Below are 22394 nucleotides of genomic sequence, written 5' to 3' on the forward strand. Positions count from 1 at the left end.
ATGATTACGGATATTGATGGTGCTTTCAAACGGTTTGAATTATCTAAAGAAACTAAAAAAATATTACTGAATAGACAAGAAATGCCAAATCAGTAATTTTTTACAACGTTTAAAGCTGCACTCTCACACGATTGCAAAAAGTATTTTTCTTCAAATGTGCCATTTCGATATATTCCTTTACTGTCTATAGCATGACAGAGTAATACAGTGACGAAGATGTGACGTTCCGGTTGGCGCAGGACGACGTATTTTAAGAGATTTCAAATTGCAACGCAAATCAACGAGTGCTATGACCAACCGCTGATGACAGACATTGCGGATCCTCTTTTATTTTATTTCCCAAAAGCTGAATGGCTTCGAAAAGTTCGTAGGTAAGCTGCCAAGTACCTACGATTATTGACAGTAATTAAATGGACAAAGGAAAAACACACAATTTATGTTATATTGATATATATCTTTTCTTGGCGATGAAATGATTGCCGACTGAAAAATTGTTTTGATAAGGTTTTGAATCATCTAAAGAAACTAAATAAATGTTACTGAATAGACAAGAAAGGCCAAATATATAATTGTTGTACATTCTTTAAAGCTGCACTCTCACACAGTGAACGAAGGAATTTTTTTTCTTGATTATGTGCCATTTGTGGAACCTTTCGTGATGAGGATATGACGTTCCGTTTGGTGCAGGATGTCGTAGTTTACGAGATTTGAAATTGAACACAAATCAACGGGGACGACGTACAAACTCGGGCCGTTTAATGATGATGGTGCTTTCAAAAGGTTTAAACTATCTAAAGAAACTAAAAAAATGTTACTGAATAGACAAGAAATGCCAAATCCGTAATAATTTACAACGTTTAAAGCTGCACGCTCACATGATTGCAAAAATTATTGATCTTGAAATGTGTCTTTTTGATTATACTCCTTTGTTGTCTAGCATGACCGACTACCACAGTGACGAGGATGTGATGTTCCGGTTGGCGCAGGACGACGTATTTTACGAGATTTCAAATTGCAACGCAAATCAACGGGTGCGATGACCAAACGCTGATGACGGAGATTGTCGCTAATGTTGTTTCCCAGACGTTGAGTTGCTTCGATGAGTTCGTAGGTAAGCTGCCAAGAACCTATGTTTATTGACAGTAATTAAATGATCAAAGGAAAAGCACACAATTTCTGTTATATTGATGTAAATCTTTCCTTGGCGATGAAAAGATTGCCGACAGAAAAATTGTTTTGATAAGGTTTTCAATAATCTAAAGAAACTAAATAAATGTTACTGAATAGACAAGAAACGCCAAATATATAATTGTTGTACAATCTTTATAGCTACACTCTCACACAGTGAACGAAGGAAATTTTCTTTTCTTGATATGTGCCATTTGTGGAACCTTTCCATATAGACATATCTTGTATAACATGAACCACTACTACAGTAATGACGATAAGACGTTCCGTTTGGCGCAGGATGTCGTAGTTTATGAGATTTGAAATTGAACACAAATCAACGGGGACGACGTACAAACTCGGTCCGTTTAATGATGACGGACATTGATGGTGTTTTCAAAAGGTTTGAATTATCTAAAGAAACTAAAATAAAATGTTACTGAATAGACAAGAAATGCCAAATATGTATTTTTTTACATCCTTTAAAGCTGCACTCTCACACGATTGCAAAAAATATTTATCTTGAAATGGTCATTTCGATATACTCCTTTCTTACGAATACACTAATACAGTGACGAGGATGTGATAATCCGGTTGGCGCAGGACGACGTATTTTACGAGATTTCAAATTGCAACGCAAATCAACGGGTGTGATGACCAAACGCTGATGACAGACATTGCGGATCCTCTTTTATTTTGTTTCCCAGACGCTAAATGGCTTCGAAGAGTTCGTAGGTAAGCTGCCAAGAACCTACGTTTATTGACAGTAATTAAATGGTCAAAGGAAAAGCACACAATATATATTATATTGATGTAAATCTTTCCTTGGCGATGAAATGATTGCCGACTGAAAACTTGTTTTGATAAGGGTTTGAATAATCTAAAGAAACTAAATAAATGTTACTGAATAGACAAGAAACGCCAAATATATAATTGTTGTACAATCTTTAAAGCTGCACTCTCACACAGTGAACGAAGGAAATTTTCTATTCTTGATATGTGCCATTTGTGGAACCTTTCCATATAAATATTCCTTGTATAACATGAACCACTACTACAGTGATGAGGATATGATGTTCCGTTTGGCGCAGGATGTCGTAGTTTACGAGATTTGAAATTGAACACAAATCAACGGGGACGACGTACAAACACGGGCCGTTTAATGATGACGGACATTGATGGTGTTTTCAAAAGGTTTGAATTATCTCAAGAAACTAAAAAAAATGTTACAAGAAATGCCAAATCTATAATATTTTACAACTTTAAATGCTGCACTCTCACAATATTGCATAATATATTTATCTTGAAATGTGTCATTTCGATTATACTCCTTTCTTGTCTAGCATAACCGACTTATACAATGACGAGGATGTGATGTTCCAGTTGGCGCAGGACGACGTAGTTAACGAGATTTCAAATAGGAACGCAAATCAACGGGGACGACGTCAAAAGTCGGGCCGTTTTATGATCACGGATATTGATGGTGCTTTCAAAAGGTTTGAATTCTCTTAAACTAAAACTAATTGTTGTACAATCTTTAAATCTACACTCTCACACAGTGAACGAAGGAATTTTTCTTTTCTTGATATGTGCCATTTGTGGAACCTTTCGATATAAACATTTCTTGTATAACATGAACCACTACTACAGTGACGAGGATATGACGTTCCGTTTGGCGCAGGATGTCGTAGTTTACGAGATTTGAAATTGAAAACAAATCAACGGGGACGACGTACAAACTCGGGCCGCTTAATGATGACGGACATTGATGGTGCTTTCAAAAGGTTTGAACTATCTAAAGAAACTAAAAGAATGTTACTGAATAGACAAGAAATGTCAAATATGTATTTTTTACATCCTTTAAAGCTGAACTCTCACACGATTGCAAAACATATTTATTTTGAAATGTGTCATTTCGATATACTCCTTTGTTGTCTAGCATGACCGACTAATACAGTGACGAGGATGTGATGTTCCAGTTGGCGCAGGACAACATAGTTAACGAGAATTCAAATTGGAACGCAAATCAACGTGCACGACGTCCAAATTCGGGCCGTTTTATGATTACGGATGGTGCTTTCAAAAGGTTTGAATTATCTAAAGAAACTAAAACTAATTGTTGTACAATCTTTATAGCTGCACTCTCACACAGTGAACGAAGGAATTTTTCTTTTCTTAATATGTGCCATTTGTGGAACCTTTCGATATAAACATTTATTGTATTACATGAACCACTACTACAGTGATGAGGATATGACGTTCCCTTTGGCACAGGATGTCGTAGTTTACGAGATTTGAAATTGAACACAAATAAACGGGGACGAGGTACAAACTCGGGCCGTTTAATGATGACGGACATTGATGGTGCTTTCAAAAGGTTTGAACTATCTAAAGAAACTAAAAAAAAATGTTACTGAATAGACAAGAAATGCCAAATATATATTTTTTTACATCCTTTAAAGCTGCACTCTCACACGATTGCAAAAAATATTTATCTTGAAATGTGTCATTTCGATATACTCCTTTCTTTTCTAGCATGACTGAGTAATACAGTGGCGAGGATGTGATGTTCCGGTTGGCGCAGGACGACGTATTTTACGAGATTTCAAATTGCAACGCAAATCAACGAGTGCTATGACCAACCGCTGATGACAGACATTGCGGATCCTCTTTTATTTTATTTCCCAAAAGCTGAATGGCTTCGAAAAGTTCGTAGGTATGCTGCCAAGTACCTACGATTATTGACAGTAATTAAATGGACAAAGGAAAAACACACAATTTATGTTATATTGATATAAATCTTTTCTTGGCGATGAAATGATTGCCGACTGAAAAATTGTTTTGATAAGGTTTTGAATCATCTAAAGAAACTAAATAAATGTTACTGAATAGACAAGAAAGGCCAAATATATAATTGTTGTACATTCTTTAAAGCTGCACTCTCACACAGTGAACGAAGGAATTTTTTTTCTTGATTATGTGCCATTTGTGGAACCTTTCGTGATGAGGATATGACGTTCCGTTTGGTGCAGGATGTCGTAGTTTACGAGATTTGAAATTGAACACAAATCAACGGGGACGACGTACAAACTCGGGCCGTTTAATGATGATGGTGCTTTCAAAAGGTTTAAACTATCTAAAGAAACTAAAAGAATGTTACTGAATAGACAAGAAATGCCAAATCCGTAATAATTTACAACGTTTAAAGCTGCACGCTCACATGATTGCAAAAATTATTGATCTTGAAATGTGTCTTTTTGATTATACTCCTTTGTTGTCTAGCATGACCGACTACCACAGTGACGAGGATGTGATGTTCCGGTTGGCGCAGGACGACGTATTTTACGAGATTTCAAATTGCAACGCAAATCAACGGGTGCGATGACCAAACGCTGATGACGGAGATTGTCGCTAATGTTGTTTCCCAGACGTTGAGTTGCTTCGATAAGTTCGTAGGTAAGCTGCCAAGAACCTATGTTTATTGACAGTAATTAAATGATCAAAGGAAAAGCACACAATTTCTGTTATATTGATGTAAATCTTTCCTTGGCGATGAAAAGATTGCCGACAGAAAAATTGTTTTGATAAGGTTTTCAATAATCTAAAGAAACTAAATAAATGTTACTGAATAGACAAGAAACGCCAAATATATAATTGTTGTACAATCTTTATAGCTACACTCTCACACAGTGAACGAAGGAAATTTTCTTTTCTTGATATGTGCCATTTGTGGAACCTTTCCATATAAACATATCTTGTATAACATGAACCACTACTACAGTAATGACGATAAGACGTTCCGTTTGGCGCAGGATGTCGTAGTTTATGAGATTTGAAATTGAACACAAATCAACGGGGACGACGTACAAACTCGGTCCGTTTAATGATGACGGACATTGATGGTGTTTTCAAAAGGTTTGAATTATCTAAAGAAACTAAAATAAAATGTTACTGAATAGACAAGAAATGCCAAATATGTATTTTTTTACATCCTTTAAAGCTGCACTCTCACACGATTGCAAAAAATATTTATCTTGAAATGGTCATTTCGATATGCTCCTTTCTTACGAATACACTAATACAGTGACGAGGATGTGATAATCCGGTTGGCGCAGGACGACGTATTTTACGAGATTTCAAATTGCAACGCAAATCAACGGGTGTGATGACCAAACGCTGATGACAGACATTGCGGATCCTCTTTTATTTTGTTTCCCAGACGCTAAATGGCTTCGAAGAGTTCGTAGGTAAGCTGCCAAGAACCTACGTTTATTGACAGTAATTAAATGGTCAAAGGAAAAGCACACAATATATATTATATTGATGTAAATCTTTCCTTGGCGATTAAATGATTGCCGACTGAAAACTTGCTTTGATAAGGTTTTGAATAATCTAAAGAAACTAAATAAATGTTACTGAATAGACAAGAAACGCCAAATATATAATTGTTGTACAATCTTTAAAGCTGCACTCTCACACAGTGAACGAAGGAAATTTTCTATTCTTGATATGTGCCATTTGTGGAACCTTTCCATATAAATATTCCTTGTATAACATGAACCACTACTACAGTGATGAGGATATGATGTTCCGTTTGGCGCAGGATGTCGTAGTTTACGAGATTTGAAATTGAACACAAATCAACGGGGACGACGTACAAACACGGGCCGTTTAATGATGACGGACATTGATGGTGTTTTCAAAAGGTTTGAATTATCTCAAGAAACTAAAAAAAATGTTACAAGAAATGCCAAATCTATAATATTTTACAACTTTAAATGCTGCACTCTCACAATATTGCATAATATATTTATCTTGAAATGTGTCATTTCGATTATACTCCTTTCTTGTCTAGCATAACCGACTTATACAATGACGAGGATGTGATGTTCCAGTTGGCGCAGGACGACGTAGTTAACGAGATTTCAAATAGGAACGCAAATCAACGGGGACGACGTCAAAAGTCGGGCCGTTTTATGATCACGGATATTGATGGTGCTTTCAAAAGGTTTGAATTCTCTTAAACTAAAACTAATTGTTGTACAATCTTTAAATCTACACTCTCACACAGTGAACGAAGGAATTTTTCTTTTCTTGATATGTGCCATTTGTGGAACCTTTCGATATAAACATTTCTTGTATAACATGAACCACTACTACAGTGACGAGGATATGACGTTCCGTTTGGCGCAGGATGTCGTAGTTTACGAGATTTGAAATTGAAAACAAATCAACGGGGACGACGTACAAACTCGGGCCGCTTAATGATGACGGACATTGATGGTGCTTTCAAAAGGTTTGAACTATCTAAAGAAACTAAAAGAATGTTACTGAATAGACAAGAAATGTCAAATATGTATTTTTTACATCCTTTAAAGCTGAACTCTCACACGATTGCAAAACATATTTATTTTGAAATGTGTCATTTCGATATACTCCTTTGTTGTCTAGCATGACCGACTAATACAGTGACGAGGATGTGATGTTCCAGTTGGCGCAGGACAACATAGTTAACGAGAATTCAAACTGGAACGCAAATCAACGTGCACGACGTCCAAATTCGGGCCGTTTTATGATTACGGATGGTGCTTTCAAAAGGTTTGAATTATCTAAAGAAACTAAAACTAATTGTTGTACAATCTTTATAGCTGCACTCTCACACAGTGAACGAAGGAATTTTTCTTTTCTTAATATGTGCCATTTGTGGAACCTTTCGATATAAACATTTATTGTATTACATGAACCACTACTACAGTGATGAGGATATGACGTTCCCTTTGGCACAGGATGTCGTAGTTTACGAGATTTGAAATTGAACACAAATCAACGGGGACGAGGTACAAACTCGGGCCGTTTAATGATGACGGACATTGATGCTGCTTTCAAAAGGTTTGAACTATCTAAAGAAACTAAAAAAAAATGTTACTGAATAGACAAGAAATGCCAAATATATATTTTTTTACATCCTTTAAAGCTGCACTCTCACACGATTGCAAAAAATATTTATCTTGAAATGTGTCATTTCGATATACTCCTTTCTTTTCTAGCATGACTGAGTAATACAGTGGCGAGGATGTGATGTTCCGGTTGGCGCAGGACGACGTATTTTACGAGAATTCAAATGGGAACGCAAATCAACGGGGACGATGTCCAAACTCGGGCAGTTTTATGATTACGGATATTGATGGTGCTTTCAAACGGTTTGAATTATCTAAAGAAACTAAAAAAATATTACTGAATAGACAAGAAATGCCAAATCAGTAATTTTTTACAACGTTTAAAGCTGCACTCTCACACGATTGCAAAAAGTATTTTTCTTCAAATGTGCCATTTCGATATATTCCTTTACTGTCTATAGCATGACCGAGTAATATAGTGACGAAGATGTGACGTTCCAGTTGGCGCAGGACGACGTATTTTAAGAGATTTCAAATAGGAACGCAAATCAACGGGTGCGATTACCAAACGCTGATGACGGACATTGTCTCAAATATTGTTTGATATCTTGATATGTGCCTTTCGATATAAACATTTCTTGTATAACATGAACCACTACTACAGTGATGAGGATATGACGTTCCGTTTGGCGCAGGATGTCGTAGTTTACGAGATTTGAAATTGAACACAAATCAACGGGGACGACGTACAAACTCGGGCAGTTTAATGATGATGGTGCTTTCAATAGGTTTAAACTATCTAAAGAAACTCAAAAAATGTTACTGAATAGAAAAGAAATGCCAAATCCGTAATACTTTACAACGTTTAAAGCTGCACTCTCACACGATTGCAAAAATTATTTATCTTGATTATACTCCTTTGTTGTCTAGCATGACCGACTACTACAGTGACGAGGATGTGATGTTTCGGTTGGCGTAGGACGACGCATTTTACGAGATTTCAAATAGCAACGCAAATCAACGGGTGCGATGACCAAACGCTGATGACGGACATTGTCTCAAATATTGTTTCCCAGACACTGAATTGCTTCGAAGAGTTCGTAGGTAAGCTGCCAAGAACCTATGTTTATTGACAGTAATTAAATGGTCATAGGAAAAGCACACAATTTATATTATATTGATGTAAATCTTTCCTTGGCGATGGAAAAATTTGCCGACTGAAAAATTGTTTTGATAAGGTTTTGAATAATTTAAAGAAACTTAATAAATATTACTGAATAGACAAGAAACGCCAAATATATAATTCTTGTACAATCTTTAAAGCTGCACTCTCACACAGTTAACAAAGGAATTTTTCTTATCTTGATATGTGCCTTTCGATATAAACATTTCTTGTATAACATGAACCACTACTACAGTGATGAGGATACGACGAACCCTTTGGCGCAGGATGTCGTAGTTTACGAGATTTGAAATTGAACACAAATCAACGGGGACGACGTACAAACTCGGGCCGTTTAATGATGATGGTGCTTTCAAAATGTTTGAACTATCTAAAGACACTAAAAAAATGTTACTGAATAGACAAGAAATGCCAAATCCGTAATGATTTACAACGTTTAAAGCTGCACTCTCACACGATTGCAAAAATTATTTATCTTGAAATGTGCTATTTCGATTATACTCCTTTGTTGTCTAGCATGACCGACTACTACAGTGACGAGGATTTGATGTTCCTGTTGGCTTAGGACGACGTAGTTAACGAAAAACACCACTACAGAGAAGAGGAGATGATGTTCCGTTTGGCGCAGGATGTCGTAGTTTACGAGATTTAAATTGAACACAAATCTACGGGGACGACGTACAAACTCGGGCCGTTTAATGATGACGGACATCGATAGTGCTTTCAAACGATTTGAATTATCTAAAGAAACTAAAAAAAATGTGACTGAATAAACAAGAAATGTCAAATATGTATTTTTTACATCCTTTAAAGCTGCACTCTCACACGTTTGCAAAAATTATTTATATTGAAATGTGTCATTTCGATATACTCCTTCCTTGTCTAGCATGACCGACTAATACAGTGACGAGGTTGTGATGTTCCAATTGGCGCAGGACGACGTAGTTAACGAGAATTCAAATGGGAACGCAAATCAACGGGGACGATGTCCAAACTCGGGCAGTTTTATGATTACGGACATTGATGGTGTTTTCAAAAGGTTTGAATTATCTAAAGAAACTTTAAAAAATGCCACTGGATAAACCAGAAATGCCAAATATGTATTTTTAACATCATTTAATGCTGCACTCTCACAAGATTGCAAAAAATATTTATCTTGAAATGTGTCATTTCGAAATACTCCTTTCTTGTCTGGCATAACCGACTTATACAGTGACGAGGATGTGATGTTCCGGTTGGCGCAGGACGACGTAGTTAACGAGAATTCAAATGGGAACGCAAATCAACGGGGACGACGTCAAAAGTCGGGCCGTTTTATAATTACGGATATTGATGGTGCTTTCAAAAGGTTTGAATTATCTAAAGAAACTAAAACTAATTGTTGTACAATCTTTAAAGTTGCACTCTCACACAGTGAACGAAGGAATTTTTCTTTTCTTGATATGTGCCATTTGTGGAACCTTTCGATATAAACATTTCTTGTATAACATGAACCACTACTACAGTGATGAGGATATGACGTTCCGTTTGGCGCAGGATGTCGTAGTTTAACGAGATTTGAAATTGAACACAAATCAACGGGGACGACGTACAAACTCGGGCCGTTTAATGATGACGGACATTGATGGTGCTTTCAAAAGGTTTGAACTATCTAAAGAAACTAAAAGAATGTTACTGAATAGACAAGAAATGCCAAATATGTATTTTTTACATCCTTTAAATTACACTCTCGCACAATTGCAAAAAATATTTATCTTGAAATGTGTCATTTCGATATACTCCTTTCTTACGAATACACTAATACAGTGACGAGGATGTGATGTTCCGGTTGGTGCAGGAGGGACGTATTTTACGAGATTTCAAATTGCAACGCAAATCAACGGGTGTGATGACCAAACGCTGATGACGGACATTGCGGATCCTCTTTTATTTTGTTTCCCAGACGCTGAATGGCTTCGATGAGTTCGTAGGTAAGCTGCCAAGAACCTACGTTTATTGACAGTATTTAGATGGTCAAAGCAAAGCACACATTTTATATTTATGTAAATCTTTTTCTTGGCGATTAAATGATTGCTGACTAAATTATTGTTTTAAAAGGTCGAGAATAATCTAAAGAAACTAAATAAATGTTACTGAATAGACAAGAAACGCCAAATATATAATTGTTGTACAATCTTTATAGCTGCACTCTCACACAGTGAACGAACGATTATTTCTTTTCTTGATTATGTGCCATTTGTGGAACCTTTCGATATAAACATTTCTGTATACCATGAACCACTACTACAGTGATGAGGATATGACGTTCCGTTTGGCGCAGCGTGTCGTGGTTTACGAGATTTGATATTGAACACAAATCAACGGGGACGACGAACAAACTCGGGCCGTTTAATGATGATGGTGCTTTCAAAAGGTTTGAATTATCTAAAGAAACTAAAAAATATGTTACTGAATAGACAAGAAACGCCACATATATAATTGTTGTACAATCTTTAAAGCTGCACTCTCACACAGTGAACATAGGAATTTTTCTTTCCTTGATATGTGCCTTTCGATATAAACATTTCTTGTATAACATGAACCACTACTACAGTGATGAGGATATGACGTTCCGTTTGGCGCAGGATGTCGTAGTTTACGAGATTTGAAATTGAACACAAATCAACGGGGACGACGTACAAACTCGGGCCGTTTAATGATGATGGTGCTTTCAAAAGTTTTGAATTATCTAAAGAAACTAAAATAAAATGTTACTGAAGAGACACGAAATGCCAAATCCGTAATAATTTACATCCTTAAAGCTGCACTCTCACACGATTGCAAAAAATAATTATCTTGAAATGTGTCATTTCGATATACTCCTTTCTTGTGTAGCATAACCGACTACTACAGTGACGAGGATGTGATGTTCCGGTTGGCGCAGGACGACGTATTTTACGAGATTTCAAATTGCAACGCAAATCAACGGGTGTGATGACCAAACGCTGATGACGGACATTGCGGATCCTCTTTTATTTTGTTTCCCAGACGCTGAATGGCTTCGATGAGTTCGTAGGTAAGCTGCCAAGAACCTACGTTTATTGACAGTATTTAGATGGTCAAAGCAAAGCACACATTTTATATTGATGTAAATCTTTTTCTTGGCGATTAAATGATTGCTGACTAAAATTATTTTTTTAAAAAGGTCGAGAATAATCTAAAGAAACTAAATAATTGTTACTGAATAGACAAGAAACGCCAAATATATAATTGTTGTACAATCTTTAAAGCTGCACTCTCACACAGTTAACGAAGGAATATTTCTTTCCTGATTATGTGCCATTTGTGGAACCTTTCGATATAAACATTTCTTGTATAACATGAACCACTACTACAGTGATGAGGATATGACGTTCCGTTGCAGGAAGTTGTAGTTTACGAGATTTGAAATTGAACACAAATCAACGGGGACGAGGTACAAACTCGGGCCGTTTTATGATGATGGAGCTTTCAAAAGGTTTGAAATATCTAAAGAAACTAAAAAAAACAAATGTTACTGAATAGACAAGAAATGCCAAATCTGTAACATTTTACAACGTTTAAAACTGCACTCTCACACCATTGCAAAAAATATTTATCTTGAAATGTGCCATTTCGATTATACTCCTTTGTTGTCTAGCATGACGGACTACTACAGTGACGAGGATGTGATGTTCCGGTTGGCGTAGGACGACGTTGTCAACGAAAAACCACTACTACAGAGATGAGGATATGACATTCCATTTGGCGCAGGATGTCGTAGTTTACGAGATTTAAATTGAACACAAATCAACGGGGACGACGTAAAAACTTGGGTCGTTTAATGATGACGGATATCGATGGTGCTTTAAAACGATTTGAATTATCTAAAGAAACTAAAAAATATGTTACTGAATAGACAAGAAACGCCACATATATAATTGTTGTACAATCTTTAAAGCTGCACTCTCACACAGTGAACATAGGAATTTTTCTTTCCTTGATATGTGCCTTTCGATATAAACATTTCTTGTATAACATGAACCACTACTACAGTGATGAGGATATGACGTTCCGTTTGGCGCAGGAAGTCGTAGTTTACGAGATTTGAAATTGAACACAAATCAACGGGGACGACGTACAAACTCGGGCCGTTTAATGATGACGGACATCGATGGTGCTTTCAAACGATTTGAATTATCTAAAGAAACTAAAAAAAATGTGAGTGAATAGACAAGAAATGTCAAAAATGTATTTTTTACATCCTTTAAAGCTGCACTCTCACACGATTGCAAAAATTATTTATATTGAAATGTGTCATTTCGATATACTCCTTCCTTGTCTAGCATGACCGACTAATACAGTGACGAGGTTGTGATGTTCCAATTGGCGCAGGACGAAGTAGTTAACGAGAATTCAAGTGGGAACGCAAATCAACGGGGACGATGTCCAAACTCGGGCAGTTTTATGATTACGGATATTGATGGTGCTTTCAAACGGTTTGAAGTATCTAAAGAAACTAGAAAAATATTACTGAATAGACAAGAAATGGCAAATCAGTAATTTTTTACAACCTCTAAAGCTTCACTCTCACACGATTGCAAAAAATATTTTTCTTCAAATGTGCCATTTCGATATATTCCTTTATTGTCTATAGCATGACCGAGTTATACAGTGACGAAGATGTGACGTTCCGGTTGGCGCAGGACGACGTATTTTAAGAGATTTCAAATTGCAACGCAAATCAACGGGTGCGATGGCCAAACGCTGATGACAGACATTGTGGATCCTCTTTTATTTTATTTCCCAGACGCTGAATGGCTTCGAAGAGTTCGTAGGTAAGCTGCCAAGAACCTACTTTTATTGACAGTAATTAAATGGACAAAGGAAAAGCACACAATTTATGTTATATTGATGTAAATCTTTTCTTGGCGATTAAATGATTGCCGACTGAAAAATTGTTTTGATAAGGTTTTGAATAATCTTAAGAAACTAAATAAATGTTACTGAATAGACAAGAAAGGCCAAATATATAATTGTTGTACATTCTTTTAAAGCTGCACTCTCACACAGTGAACGAAGGATTTTTTTTTTCTTGATTATTTGCCATTTGAGGAACCTTTCGTTATAAACATTTCTTGTATAACATGAACCACTACTACAGTGATGAGGATATGACGTTCCGTTTGGCGCAGGATGTCGTAGTTTACGAGATTTGAAATTGAACACAAATCAACGGGGACGACGTACAAATTCGGGCCGTTTAATGATGATGGTGCTTTCAAAAGGTTTGAACTATCTAAAGAAACTAAAAAAATGTTACTGAATAGACAAGAAATGCCAAATCCGTAATAATTTACAACGTTTAAAGCTGCACTCTCACATGATTGCAAAAATTATTGATCTTGAAATGTGCCTTTTTGATTATACTCCTTTGTTGTCTAGCATGACCGACTACTACAGTGACGAGGAGGTGATGTTCCGGTTGGCGCAAGACGACGTATTTTACGAGATTTCAAATAGCAACGCAAATCAACGGGGACGATGTCCAAACTCGGGCAGTTTTATGATTACGGATATTGATGGTGCTTTCAAAAGGTTTGAATTATCTAAAGAAACTAAAAAAAATGTTACTGAATAGACAAGAAATGCCAAATCTGTAATTTTTGACAACGTTTAAAGCTGCACTCTCACACGATTGCGAAAATATTTATCTTGAAATGTGACGAGGATGTGATGTTCCGGTTGGCGCAGGACGACGTATTTTAAAAGATTTCAAATTGCAACGCAAATCAACTCGTGCGATGACCAAACGCTGATGACGGACATTTTCGCTAATGTTGTTTCCCAGACGCTGAGTGGCTTCGTAGGTAAGCTGCCACGTTTATTGACAGTAATTAAATGATCAAAGGAAAAGCACACAATTTCTGTTATATTGATGTAAATCTTTCTTTGGCGATGAAATGATTGCCGACAGAAAAATTGTTTTGATAAGGTTTTGAATAATCTAAAGAAACTAAATAAATGTTACTGAATAGACAAGAGACGCCACATATATAATTGTTGTACAATCATTATAGCTACACTCTCACACAGTGAACGAAGCAATTATTCTTTTCTTGATTATGTACCATTTGTGGAACCTTTCGATATAAACATTTCTTGTATAACATGAACCACTACTACAGTGATGAGGATAAGACGTTCCGTTTGGCGCAGGATATCGTAGTTTATGAGATTTGAAATTGAACACAAATCAACGGGGACGACGTACAAACTCGGGCCGTTTAATGATTACGGACATTGATGGTGTTTTCAAAAGGTTTGAATTATCTATAGAAACTAAAAAAATGTTACTGAATAGACAAGAAATGTCAAATATGTATTTTTTACATCCTTTAAAGCTGCACTCTCACACGATTGCAAAAAATATTTATCTTGAAATGTGTCATTTCGATATACTCCTTTCTTACGAATGCACTAATACAGTGACGAGGATGTGATGTTCCGGTTGGCGCAGGACGACGTATTTTACGATATTTCAAATTGCAACGCAAATCAACGGGTGTGATGACCAAACGCTGATGACGGACATTGCGGATCCTTTTTTATTTGGTTTACCAGACGCTGAATGGCTTCGAAGAGTTCGTAGGTAAGCTGCCAAGAACCTACGTTTATTGACAGTAATTAAATGGTCAAAGGAAAAGCACACAATTTTTGTTATATTGATGTAAATCTTTCCTTGGCGATGAAATGATTGCCGACTGAAAAATTGTTTTGATAAGGTTTTGAATAATCTAAAGGAACTAAATAAATGTTACTGAATAGACAAGAAAGGCCAAATATATAATTGATTTACAATATTTAAATCTACACTCTCACACAGTGAACGAAGGATTTTTTTCTTTTCTTGATTATGTGCCATTTGTGGAACCTTTCGATATAAACATTTCTTGTATAACATGAACCACTACTACAGTGATGAGGATATGACGTTCCGTTTGGCGCAGGATGTCGTAGTTTACGAGATTTGAAATTGAACACAAATCAACGGGGACGACGTGTACGATGACGGACATTGATGGTGCTTTCAAAAGGTTTGAATTATCTAAAGAAACTAAAAAAATGTTACTGAATAGACAAGAAATGCCAAATATGTATTTATTTTTACATCCTTTAAAGCTGCACTCTCACACGATTGCAAAAATTATTTATCTTGAAATGTGTCATTTCGATATACTCCTTTCTTGTCTAGCATAACCGACTAATACTCGGGCAGTTTTATGATCACGGATATTGATGGTGCTTTCAAAAGGTTTGAATTATCTAAAGAAACTCAAAAAATGTTACTGAATAGACAAGAAATGCCAAATCTGTAATTTTTTACAACGTTTAAAGCTGCACTCTCACACGATTGCAAAAAATATTTATCTTGAAATGTGACGAGGATGTGACGTTCCGGTTGGCGTAGGACGACGTATTTTAAGAGATTGCAAATTGCAAAGCAAATCAACAGGTGCGATGACCAAACGCTGATGACGGACATTGTCTCTAATGTTGTTTCCCAGACGCTGAATGGCTTCGAAGAGTTCGTAGGTAAGCTGCCAAGAACCTATGTTTATTGACAGTAATTAAATGGTCAAAGGAAAAGCACACAATTTATATTATATTGATGTAAATCTTTCCTTGGCGATGAAATGATTGCCGACTGAAAAATTGTTTTGATAAGGTTTTGAATAACCTAAAAGAAACTAAATAAATGTTACTGAATAAACAAGAAATGCCAAATATATAATTGTTGTACAATCTTTAAAGCTGCACTCTCACACAATGAACGAAGGAATTTTTCTTTTCTTGATATGTGCCATTTGTTGAACCTTTCGATATAAATATTTCTTGTATAACATGAACCACTACTACAGTGATAAGGATATGACGATCCGTTTGGCGCAGGATGTCGTAGTTTACGAGATTTGAAATTGAACACAAATCAACGGGGACGACGTACAAACTCGGGCCGTTTAATGATGACGGACATTGATGGTGCTTTCAAAAGGTTTGAATTATCTAAAGAAACTAAAAAAATGTTACTGAATAGACAAGAAATGCCAAATATGTATTTTTTACATCCTTTAAAGCTGCACTCTCACACAATTGCAAAAAATATTTATCTTGAAATGTGTCATTTCGATATACTCCTTTCTTGTCTAGCATAACCGACTAATACAGTGACGAGGATGTGATGTTCCAGTTGTCGCAGGACGATGTAGTTAACGAGAATTCAAATGGGAACGCAAATCAACGGGCACGATATCCAAACTCGGGCCGTTTTATGATTACGGATATTGATGGTGCTTTCAAAAGGTTTGAATTATCTAAAAAAAACTAAAAAAAAATGTTACTGAATAGACAAGAAATGCCAAATCTGTAATTGTTTTAGAACGTTTAAAGCCCTCACACGATTGCAAAAAATATTTATCTTGAAATGTGCCATTTCGATATACTCCTTTCTTTTCTAGCATGACCGAGTAATACAGTCGCGATGATGTGACGTTCCGGTTGGCGCAGGACAACGTAGTTTACGAGATTTCAAATAGCAACGCAAATAAACAGGTGCGATGACCAAACTCTGATGACAGACATTGTCTCTTATGTTGTTTCCCAGACGCTGAATGGCTTCGAAGAGTTCGTAGGTAAGCTGCCAAGAACCTATGTTTATTGACAGTAATTAAATTGTCAAAGGAAAAGCACACAATTTATATTATATTGATGTTAATCTTTCCTTGGCGATGAAATGATTGCCGACTGAAAAATTGTTTTGATAAGGTTTTGAATAATCTAAAGAAACTAAATAAATGTTACTGAATAGACAAGAAATGCCAAATATATAATTGTTGTACATTCTTTAAAGCTGCACTCACACACAATGAACGAAGGAATTTTTCTTTTCTTGATTTGTGCAATTGTGGAACCTTTCGATATAAACATTTTTTGTAGAACATGAATCTCTACTACAGTGATGAGGATGGGACGTTCCGATTGGTGAAGGATGACGTAGTTTACGACATTTGAAATTGAACACAAATCAACGGGGACGACGTATAAACTCGGGCCGTTAAATGATGACGGACATTGATGGTGCTTTCAAAATGTTTGAATTATCTAAAGAAATTAAAAAAAAATGTTACTGAATAGACAAGATCTAAAGAAACTAAATAAATGTTACTTAATAAACAAGAAATGCCAAATATATAATTGTTGTACAATCTTTAAAGCTGCACTCTCACACAATGAACGAAGGAATTTTTCTTTTCTTGATTTGTGCCATTTGTGGAACCTTTCGATATAAACATTTTTTGTATAACATGAATCTCTACTACAGTGATGAGGATGTGACGTTCCGGTAGGTTCAGGATGACGTAGTTTAAGAGAATTGAAATGGGTACGCAAATCAACGGGGACGATGTCCAAACACTGGCCGTTTAATGTTGACGGACATTGATGTTGCTTTCAAAAGGTTTGAATTATCTAAAGAAATTAAAATAATGTTACTGAATAGACAAAAACCGCCAAATCTTTAATTTTTTACAACGTTTAAAGCTGCACTCTCACACGATTGCATTTTTTTTATTTTGACCGACTACTACAGTGACGAGGATGTAACGTTCCGGTTGGCGTAGGACAGCGTAGTTGATGAGACTTTAAACTGCAACGCAAATCAACGGTGACGACGTCCAAACTCGGGCCGTTTTATGATGACGGATGTTGATGGTGATTTTAAAAGGTTTGAATTATCTAAAGAATTCATCAAGAAAATTTATTTTCAAGAAAAAATAATTTTTTTAAATTATAACAAAATTAACATTTAACGGCTTGTACAAGGCACTCATTAATCTGCTTAAATATCAATATTTATGCGAAAAGCTACAGAAACAAGCTCAGTAGTAAAATGTTTAAACATAAAGCCGATTTAATGGCACAAACCCAAGACCCAGTTATTACCTATCAAACGGTCTTTTTATTCCTTAGTACAGGTTCCAGTTATTGTCCATCACAGGGTCCTGTTTATTCCCGATAAAGTGGTCAATTTATTCCCCAACCAAGGTTCGAGTTATTCCCTATTAAAGCCTCAAGTTTTTCCTCATTTAAGGATCCAGGTAATCCCTATGACAGGTATATTTACCAAATCAGGTTCCAGTTCCATCACAGTCTCCACTCATTTCCTTTAAAGGTGTCCAGTTAAAACCCAATCACATGTTCAAGTTATTCCCAATCCCAGGTTCAAGTTATTCCCTATCAAAGGGTCCAGTTATTCCTAATCAAAGGGTTCAGTTATTCCCCAACCCAGGTTTCAGTTCTTCCCTATCACAGGGTCCAGTTATTTTTTATCACAGGGTACTGTTATTCCTATACCCAGGTTTCAGTTATTTCATATCAAAGGCTCCAGCTATTACCCAACCCGGGTTTCAGTTATTCCCCAGCCCGTGTTCCAGTTATTCCCGTGTTCCAGTTAATCCCTATCAAATTGTTCAGTTATAAACCAACCTTGGTTTCAGTTATTCCCAAACGCAGGTTCCAGCTATTTCATATAAGCAATGTTCAGTTATTCCCCTACCCAGGTTTCAGTTTTACTCTTTCCCAGGTTTCAGTTATTTCCTATCACGGGGACAAGTATTCCTGAAACCAGTTTAAAGTTATTTCCCATCACAGTACAGTTATACCCAAAGACCCGGTTCTAGTGATACACCAACCCTGGATTCAGTTATTCCCTATCAAATGGTTAGGTAATTCCACAATCCAGGTTCCAGCTATTCCCTTTCACAGGTTCTATTTTTTCCCAACCTAGGTCCAGTTATTCATTATCACATGATCCAGTTATCCCCAAACCCAGGTTCTAGCCAGTTTTTCCCTATCACAGGCTCCAGTAATTCCCCAACAAAAATTTCAGTTATCCCACAATCAAGTTTCAAGTTTTTTCCGTCCAGTTAAGCACCATTCAAGCATCCAGTTTTACACTATCACAGAGTCAAGTTATTCCCTATCACAGGATCCTTGTTTTTTCTAAACCAAAGTGCCATTATTTCTAATCACAAGGTCCAGATATTCCCAAAGACGGTTCCAGTGACAGAGATTAAAATACAGTGTAGTTGATGATTATGGTGATAGGAGTAGAAGGGATGGGACAGCAAGAAAATAGTTAATGATTATGGTGAAAGGAAGAGTAGGGATCAGACAGCTAGGAAAATAGTTAATAATTATGGTGATAGGAGTAGTAGGGATGGGATAGAGAAGGATAATAGTTGATGATAATGGTGATAGGAGTAGTGGGGATGGGACAGCAAGCAAAATAGTTGATGATTATGATGATAGGAGTAATATGGATGGGACAGCAAGGAAAACAGTTGGTGACTGTGGGGATCGGAGCAGTAGGGATGGCACAGCAAGGAAAAAAGTTAATGAATATGGTGATAGTAGTAGGGACGGGGCAGCTAGGAAAAAGTTAATGATAATGGTGAAAGGAGTAATAAGGATGGGATAGAGAAGGAAAATAGTTGATGATTATGGTGATAGGAGTAGAAGGGATGGGACAGCAAGGAAAATAGTTATCGATTATGGTGATAGGAGTGTGACAGCAGGAAATTTAGTTGATGATTATTGTGATAGTAGTAGAAAAATGGGACAGCAATGAAAATAGTTAATGATTATGATGATAGAAGTAGTAGGGATGGGGCAGAAAGGAGAACAATTGATGACTATAATGATGAGAGTAGTAGGGATGGGACAGCAAGAAAATATTTGATGATTATGGTGATAGGTGTAGAAGGGATTGGACAGCTAGGAAAATAGTTGATGATTATGGTGATATCAGTAGTAGGGATGGGACAGCCAGGAAAATAGTTCATAATTATGATGATTGAAGTAGTAAGGATTTGACAGCAAGAAAAATAGTTGATGATTATGGTGATAGGAGTTGTAGGGATGGGACAGGAAGGAAAATAGTTGATGATTATGATAGTAGAAGAAGGTAGGGATGGGACAGCACGGAAAAGAGTTGATGTCTTTGGTGATAAGAGAAGTAGACATGGAACAGCTAAGAAAATAGTTGATGATTAGTAGAAACTTATCTAATTTTACTTGTCCGGCTTGTCGACCACGTACCAAACTCACATGCGCCCAGACCGGGAACCGAACCTAGGTCGCCTTGGTGAGAAGCGAGTTAAATCTTGAGCTAACCGGACAACCAGTTGATGATTATGTTCATAGAAGTAGTAGTGAATGGACAGCATAGTTGATGATTATGGTGACAGGAGTAGCAAGAATGATGATTTTAATCATAGAAGCAGTAGGAATGGGACAGAAAGGAAAATAGTTAATGGCTATGGTGATGGGAGGAGTAGGCGTCGGACAGCAAAGAAAATAGCTGCTGATTATGACGATAGAAGTAGAACGGATGAGACAGAAAGGAGAACAGTTGATGACTATAATGATGAGAGTAGTAGGGATGGGACAGCAAGAAAAATATTTGATGATTATGGTGATAGGAGTAGAAGGGATTGTACAGCTAGGAAAATAGTTGATGATTATGGTGATAGCAGTAGTAGGGATGGGACAGCCAGGAAAATAGTTCATAATTATGATAAATGAAGTAGTAGGAATGGAGCAGTCAGGAAATGAGTTGATGATAATGGTGATAGGAGTAGTAGGGATGGCACAGCAAAGAAATTAGTTGATGAATAGGGAATATGTGTAGAAGGGATAGGACAGCAAGGTAATTTATTGCTGATTATGGTGATAGGAGTAGTAGGGACGGGAGAGCAAGGAACATAGTTGATGATAACGGTGATAGGAGTAGTAGGGATTGGACAGCTAGGAAAATATTTAATTATTATTATGATTGAAGTAGTAGGGATTTGACAGTAAGAGAAATAGTTGATGATTATAGTGATAGGAGTGAAAGGGATGGTAGAGCAAAGAAAATAGTTGATGACTATAGTGATAGGAGTAGTAGAGATTTGAAAGTGATCAAAATAGTTTATGAATATGGTGGTAGGAGTAGTATGGATATATTTACACCTCAACTTCTATTCCTAAAATGAACTGCATTTCGGCAATTGCGTTTATCAATCGCAATTCAACGCATAACAATATACATGAAAACTAATGATATTGCTATTGTTTGTATTGTGTCAGCAGGTCCCGTAAAATACAAATGAGCATTTTAGAAAGTGTTTTTTTTTTAAATTGTATATGTATAGTTGACAAAAGTGTTTGGATTTTACGTTTAAAAGTAATTCCAAGTGGTTGATCTTTTCCCGCGTTATTGTGACGTCATTTGAATGAATGCTTCCGGTTAAAGTCGGGTCGTTCTATTTACAGAATGGGTAATAACGGTTTACTGAAAGGTTTTCTTAAATGAAAAGAAATATTTTTTTTAAACAATTATTGAATAAAATAATAAACTATTGGTGTAAATATAAGTAATGAATTGCGGGGTTGATGTTTTTATCGGGGATATGAACGCAATTGGGCTTGTCAAAGTATGCGTGGAGTCCTTCGAACTCCAAACACATTGACCAGTCCAACTGGGTTCATACCCCGATAATGACATCAAACCCGTAATTCATTCCTTAAATGACAGCAAAGGAAATAGTTGATGATTATGATGATAGGAGTAGTAGGGATGGGACAGCATGGACAATAAGTAGATGGTTATGGTGATAAGAGTAGTAGGGGAGGAACAACAAAAAATATGATGATTATAGCGTTAGCAGTAGTAGTGATGGGACAGCAAATAAATTGTTTATAACTTTGTGACAGGAGCAGTCGGGATGGGACAGCAAGGAAAATAGTTGATGATTATGGTGACGGAAGTAGAATGGATAGTACAGCAAGTAAAAAAGATGATAATTATGGTGATAAGAATAGTAGGTATTTGTCAGCAAGGAAAATTGTTGGTGATTATGATGAAAGAAGAAGTAGGGATGTGACAACAAGGAAAATAATTGTTGATTTACGGTGAAGGGAGTAAAAGAGATGGGACATCAAGGCAAATAGTTGATGAATATGGTGATAGGTGTAGTATGGATTGGACAGCAAGAAAAAATAGTTGGTGATTATGGTGATAGGAGTAGTAGGGATGGGGCAGCAAG

This window comes from Mya arenaria, chromosome 17, assembly GCF_026914265.1.
Source record: "Mya arenaria isolate MELC-2E11 chromosome 17, ASM2691426v1".
In the NCBI taxonomy this organism is placed as follows: domain Eukaryota; kingdom Metazoa; phylum Mollusca; class Bivalvia; order Myida; family Myidae; genus Mya; species Mya arenaria.